The following is a 6000-nucleotide window of genomic DNA, read 5'->3' as shown; positions in this document are numbered from 1 at the left end:
AAAAATTGATGCCTTTGAATTATGATGTTGGTGAAGAATATTGAAAGTAGTGTGGACTCACAGAAGAATCAACAAATCTTTTTTGGAGAAAGTACCGAAAGTATGCTCCTTAGAAGAGAGGATGTAGAAACGTGTCACATACTTTAGACATATTATCAAGGGAGATCAGTCCCTAGAAAAAGCCATCATCTTTTTGACCCACTGAGTAGAGGGACAGCAAAAGAGGGAAAAAATTTCCCTGAATGTTGGGCTGACCCGGTAGCTACAACAGTGGGCTCAAACAAAACAGCAGTTGAGACGGTGGCGCAGGGCTGGGTGGTGTTCTGTTCTGTTGCACAGGGCCTGTCTCTATGAGTCAGACTGATTCAAAGGCACTTGAAACTGGCACTCAGCGCATTTTACTCAACCTTCTATTTGCATATGCAAAAAGTGAAGACTCAAAGAAATTAGGTATTTTTCGAGGTTAACATAAGGGGCTTTGCACACAGTAGGAACACAATTAATATATATATATATTTTCAATAAATCGTTTTATTGGTGGTTTTTACATCTCTTTGAGTTTGAGAATCTTTTTTTAAAAATCATTTTATTGGGGGCTCATACAATTCTTATCACAATCCATACATACATCCATTGTGTCAAGAACATATGTACACTTGTTGTTATTATCATTCTCAACAATAAATATTTGTTGAGTGAATGCATTTGTTTCCCGTGTTTCACTAGTACAATATTGTAACAAATAATTTTGAAAGTATATCTTGGCAAGTTTTGCCAATGTCTATAAGAGGATATGTTCTTTCCTAGCAGCAGGACTGCAGAATCTAAAAGTCTGCTATATTTAAAAATACTGCTAAAGCCACTTGCATCCAGTAGGCCCTTTTGCCACTTTTCTTCTCGCGATACCTTTCGGGAGCTGTAGTCTTTGCGGTGCATCCTGGGAATTGTGGTCTTGGCTAGTTCTCAGGAAGCGGGCGTGAACGGGGTTCCGTACATGGGCGGGCTTTAGGACCCGGTGGGGCACGGAGAAGCCGGGTTCTGAGGAGGGCGGGAACGCGCCCGCGAGCCCCGAGCAGCGGCGGAGTCGGTGGCGGTGGCGTCGGGAGCGAGCGGGCCCGGGAGCGGCGCGGGGAGAGGAGGAGGATCCCGGGGCTCGGTAAGCGGCGCTGGCCCGGGCCGGTCCCCGAACTTGGCCACCGCTGGCGGATACTGCCAAACTAGGCCTTGGTCTGGGCTGCTCTGTGGGGCGGCCTGGGGGCGGGGCCTGCGCTTGCCGAGAGGACGACGGGGGTGATCCGGGGGTGTTGGGGGGGTGGCGGACCCATGCTGCGTGCGGCGGCGTGGGCTGGCCCGGAGGCGACCTGCCCTCTGCGGTCGTCCCTCAGAACCACTAGTGCCAAGTCCAGTCCCTTCCGCACCTGCCCCTCCAGAGCCCTCTTCACCGCTACCGAGGCCGTGACTTTTGACCTCAACACGGGGCTACTGACTCCCATCTTTCCTGTTGCCTCTTCTCCCAGCTTGTTCTCTCCCCGAGGTGCCCCCTCCCCAAACGCAGCCTGACCCTAAAAGCAAGACCTACGAGAAGCGGCGGAAGAAGGCCAGCCCCTCGAGGTCTTAAGAAGGCCTCCCCCTCGCTCCTGTTGACCTCCCTGACCGACGACCCCCCACGCCGAAGCAATCCAGCCAGCCCGATTTCTCGGGTTATAGCGGGAGCTGGGGAAAGGAACGTCTTCCTGGGCCGGAAGCTAGAGGAGGCACCTGGCTCTCTGGGAAGGCGAGCCGCACCGAGCTGAGGAGTGTTGCTCCTGAGAACAGGGAAACAGAAACCTGGGTCAGGCCCCAAGTGATGTTTCTGGGTCATCAGACCCTCTTCAGTTCTTCCCCGAAAACTTTGATTGTCGTGAGATCGGATTCTTTGCCGTTCAAGGCCTCCAGTGACTTTGTAGACTAACTTTGTAGGTCTGGTTGGTGCCCGTCCTTGAGCAGCATGAGCTCCCTGGGAGTCTTCTGGGCGTGCCCTCAGTTGGGTCTGTGTGCCTGTGAGTACTTCCTGTGTGATTCTCATTCAATGGTGAAAAAGCAGGAGTCATTCGATTTTAATTGGAAACCCCCTCCCCCCAGCATTTTGATGTCCAACATTTGTATAATAAAGACAACACTTGCAAACTCTAGAGCAGTTGTTCTGAAAGTTGAAATTTCACACGGAGTGAGAGCCATTAAAATTGGGTGAAGTAGCCAAATAATCTATCTGGGATATATGAGCGTGAACTGCTCATGCAATGCATTTGTTGAGCACTTTACTATGTAACTGACACTGGGGGTTTGAAATATGACTACCTTCCCCTCAAGGACATCAGAGAGAGATCCACAAAAACAAGAAACCCAGATTCACGCACAGAGGGTTGATTCTGACTCATAGTGATCGTATAGGGGCTGTAGAGCTATCCCTGTGGGTGTCGCAGTCCGTAAACCTTTACCTGAATGGAGAGCCTTACCTTTCTCCTGAAGGGCACTTGGTGGATTCAAACTGCTCACCATGTTGTTAACAGCCCAGTGCTAACCCATTGTAACACCAGGGCTCCTTTAGAAAGACATATTTATATAACAGAGTTTACGACAGGGGTGATTCCTGGAAGAACATGTGCTGTGGGGATGCGGGGGGGGGGGGCAAGAATAGTCATTGGGAGGTGAGACTTACATTGAAGGATGAGTAGGAGGTTACACAAAGGAAATGCATTTCAGACTGAGATAGCAACAAGCAAAGGTAGGATGACAATGAGGAGGGAAACTCAGAAATTTGTCCCAAACAAGATGTGTGGTAGTGAAATGGCCAGGAAATGAGGCTGTGGGAATGGGGAGCCATCAGAACTTCTGAAGTTAGGTGCTGACGGAAGGGTTGCTATGAATTGCAATGGACTTGATGGCAGTGAGTTTGGGGTTAGTGACAGAAGGACAGGTTAGAGGGATAAGAAATGTGGCAGGGACACTAAGCGTTCTGGAAGTTGAAAGTGTGGCGGTGGGAATGGACAGGAAGGGAATGGATTTTAGACATATTTCTGAGCGGACTGTTGGGGCAATTAGTGACTGTTTTGGGGGAGTTTGTTTTGAGAGACTGGTGGATGGGAATTTCACTGACTAGAATATGACTTAGGAAAAGTAGACCAGAGTTTGGAAGGGTTGAGTTGGGCAGGAAAATGCTATGGAGAGTCAGGTGTGCTGCAGTCAGGTGTACACATAGAGATACTGAAGCAGCCAGAAGGCAGGAGGCCTGTTGAGCATGCCATTTTGGCAACAGCTCTGCATGAGGGCAAGTATAAAAAAAATCTTTGGAAAAACATTTATTTAAAGAAACATCAGAGTAGGCATTTCTACTTCACGGGAACTCCTCAGGCAGGGACTGGAACTTAGTAATTTTGGGAGTCCTTTTTATCTTATACTAAACATATGATAAGATCTTGATAAGTGGGATGTAGCAAACTAGCAAGAAGTCAGTTGACTGCAAGTTTGCAGTTACCTTTTTGTTTTCCTTTAGAATGTTCATGAGACTCTGCCTGACAATTTTCATTTCATACTGAGGAGATGTTCATGAAGCTTGGATTGTTCTGGAAGAAAGGATTGAGTGTATCTGAGCAGCAGTGCGGGACCTGAGCAGGAGACAGACAGGAGGAATTTACAAGAGGCTCCTGTTCACTGAGAAGAAGATATTACAAGGAAATTTCATTTGGGGAGGTGTCAGAAAAGTGTTTTTTCAGTCAGAGTTTCCTGAAATCTTGTCAGTTCCAGAGTTGGTTCCTCCTTCTGGAGGTGCAAGTACCTTCTTTCTGTAGTAAGGAACCTGAGGGAATCCTGCTTGTTTAAATCTTTTCATCTGTACTGCTAGCTGGTGACAGTAGGCAGAACTAGTTAGATGCCGTTGGGACTGGATTGAATGATCTTCACTGAAGCTAGTTCACATCTGTATACTGATTATGGATGACACCTACAGGAGAACACAAACAAACAGAGCCGAAAGAGGGTTTCCAGGCTGTCAATCTTGACAGGAGCAGAAGACATAGGAAAATTAGACCGTATATATAAAACACATAGAATAGTACCAAGTATTTAGCGAGTACTCAGCTGAGTTGTGTGATCATCTTGGATGGGAGGCTTTACTCTGAAAAATTAGGGGGAATGACTGATTAATTCCAACTCTAGGAATTGGCCCCCCCCAAAAAAAAAAGATAAAAGGGAATTGGTGGGCCTCTCCCTGGAGTGAATTCCAAGAAGTGGCTTCAAGAATACAGTTTTCACTTTTGAGCTATGAACGACTTGGAGTAACTAGCAGTAAAGGCCATTACAATGGAACAGTGTTATAGACTTGTCTGTGGCATGGAATGGGGGGGACCTTTGTCTCTTGCTACTGAGAGGAACCCCAGAGAAGAACTATGTGGAGGGTTGGATATGAATACAGTGTGATCTAGACCATCAGGGCCTTCAGGAAGCAAGAAGGAAGCATACGAGGAACTAGCTTGAGAAATGAGATAGAAAATCCTGCATTTCTTAAATGCTTATGTCAGGGGTCCTCAAACTTTTAAAACGGGGGCCAGTTCACTTTCCCTCAGGCCGTTGGAGGGCCAGACTGTAGTTAAAAAAAACAACCAAAAAACTATGAACAAATTCCAATGCACACTGCACATATCTTATTTTGAAGTAAAAAAACAAACGGGGCAAAAACACCCGGCAGGCCAGATAAATGTCCTCGGTGGACCGCATGTGGCCCATAGTTTGAGGACCCCTGGCTTATGAGCTCTGTTTACCTCCAGAGTATGTGGCAGGCCTTATAGATAGACTTGAGGATCAGATACTTCTTCCTAAAGAGGTAAGATTCAAAACAAAGCAAAATCAAACAACCCCCCCTTGTACTTAGGGGAACTAGGAAATTTAGGAGAATAAGGACTGGAGAGTAGAGATTGGTGGCCAACATGTTTCAATTTGGTGCTTGATGCAAACATGTTGCCTTCTCTTGGCATTAATTGGCTCATATCCAGGCAACACAGTAATTGACTTAGTCACAATTCCTGGTAACACAGCCACGTAGGATTTTTTTTTATTTCTTTCCTTGCCATTATGTATTTCTAAAGTCAGTATATCTTAGAGGGATCCTGCTCCTCTTTCAGATGGCCAAACAATTGCTAAGAATCCAAGGGAAAGGGATGTCCATTGGTGAGTTAGGTGTAGGAAGATGAGATGGGGTAGGTGAGCGTTGTTCAAATGTCTTTTGGTTTAAAACTTGGGTGCATAATTCTAAAATTTTAGTATACATGAGAATTACTTGGGTTAGGGTTTTTCAAACTTAACATTCTTGACGTCTTCAGGTAATGCTTTGTTGTAAGGGGCCAGAGGAGAGGCTGTACTGTTCATTGTAGTATGTTTAGCAACATCCCTAGTCTGTACTCACTAGATCCCACCTCCTGTCCAAGGAGTGACAACCAAAATATTTCTAAACGGTGCCAGATGGCTCAGACAACATTGCTCTGGTTGAGAACTACTGACCTGGGCTAATTATTAAAAATGTAAATTCCCTAGTTGGTAGAGAGTCCCTGAAAAATCAGGAACCTCTCAAAGAGATAGAATGATACAATAGAAAAAACAGTGGACTCAAATATACCAGTGCTTATGAAGATAGCGCAGAGTGGACAACATTTTGCTGTTATATGTAGCGTCACCAGGAGTCGTAACCAACGCAGTGATGAACCTGCATCAGTAATTGGGCTTTAAGAATCTACATTTCCAGGAATCAGGCATCCCAGGAGCTCTGAAATAGCTGATTCTCTGCTGTGGTGAAGCAAAGGAGCCCTGGTGGTTTACCCTTTCTGCTGTTAACTGCAAGGCCCGTGGTTTGACCTCCCAGTTGCTTGTAGAAGAAAGATGAGGCTTTCTGTTCCCTTGAACGTTTACAGCCTCAGAAATTCAAAATTGCTGTTCTATTCTGTTCTAGAGAGTCACTGTGAATTGGAATCG

General features: G+C 46.1%; 1 protein-coding gene across 1 annotated transcript in view; it reads left to right on the top strand.

The window, feature by feature from the left end:
• Positions 1 to 1002: 1002 nt before the first annotated feature.
• Positions 1003 to 6000, top strand: part of ARMH3 (armadillo like helical domain containing 3) — a 223859-nt gene continuing 218861 nt past the window's right edge. The window contains exon 1 of the mRNA XM_075534065.1: positions 1003 to 1156. The gene's annotated coding sequence lies outside the window, so the exon portion shown is untranslated. The remainder of the gene's footprint in view (positions 1157 to 6000) is intronic.

This window comes from Tenrec ecaudatus, chromosome 16 (assembly GCF_050624435.1).
Source record: "Tenrec ecaudatus isolate mTenEca1 chromosome 16, mTenEca1.hap1, whole genome shotgun sequence".
NCBI classification, from domain to species: domain Eukaryota; kingdom Metazoa; phylum Chordata; class Mammalia; order Afrosoricida; family Tenrecidae; genus Tenrec; species Tenrec ecaudatus.
This window is presented reverse-complemented; position numbering and strand designations above follow the sequence as displayed.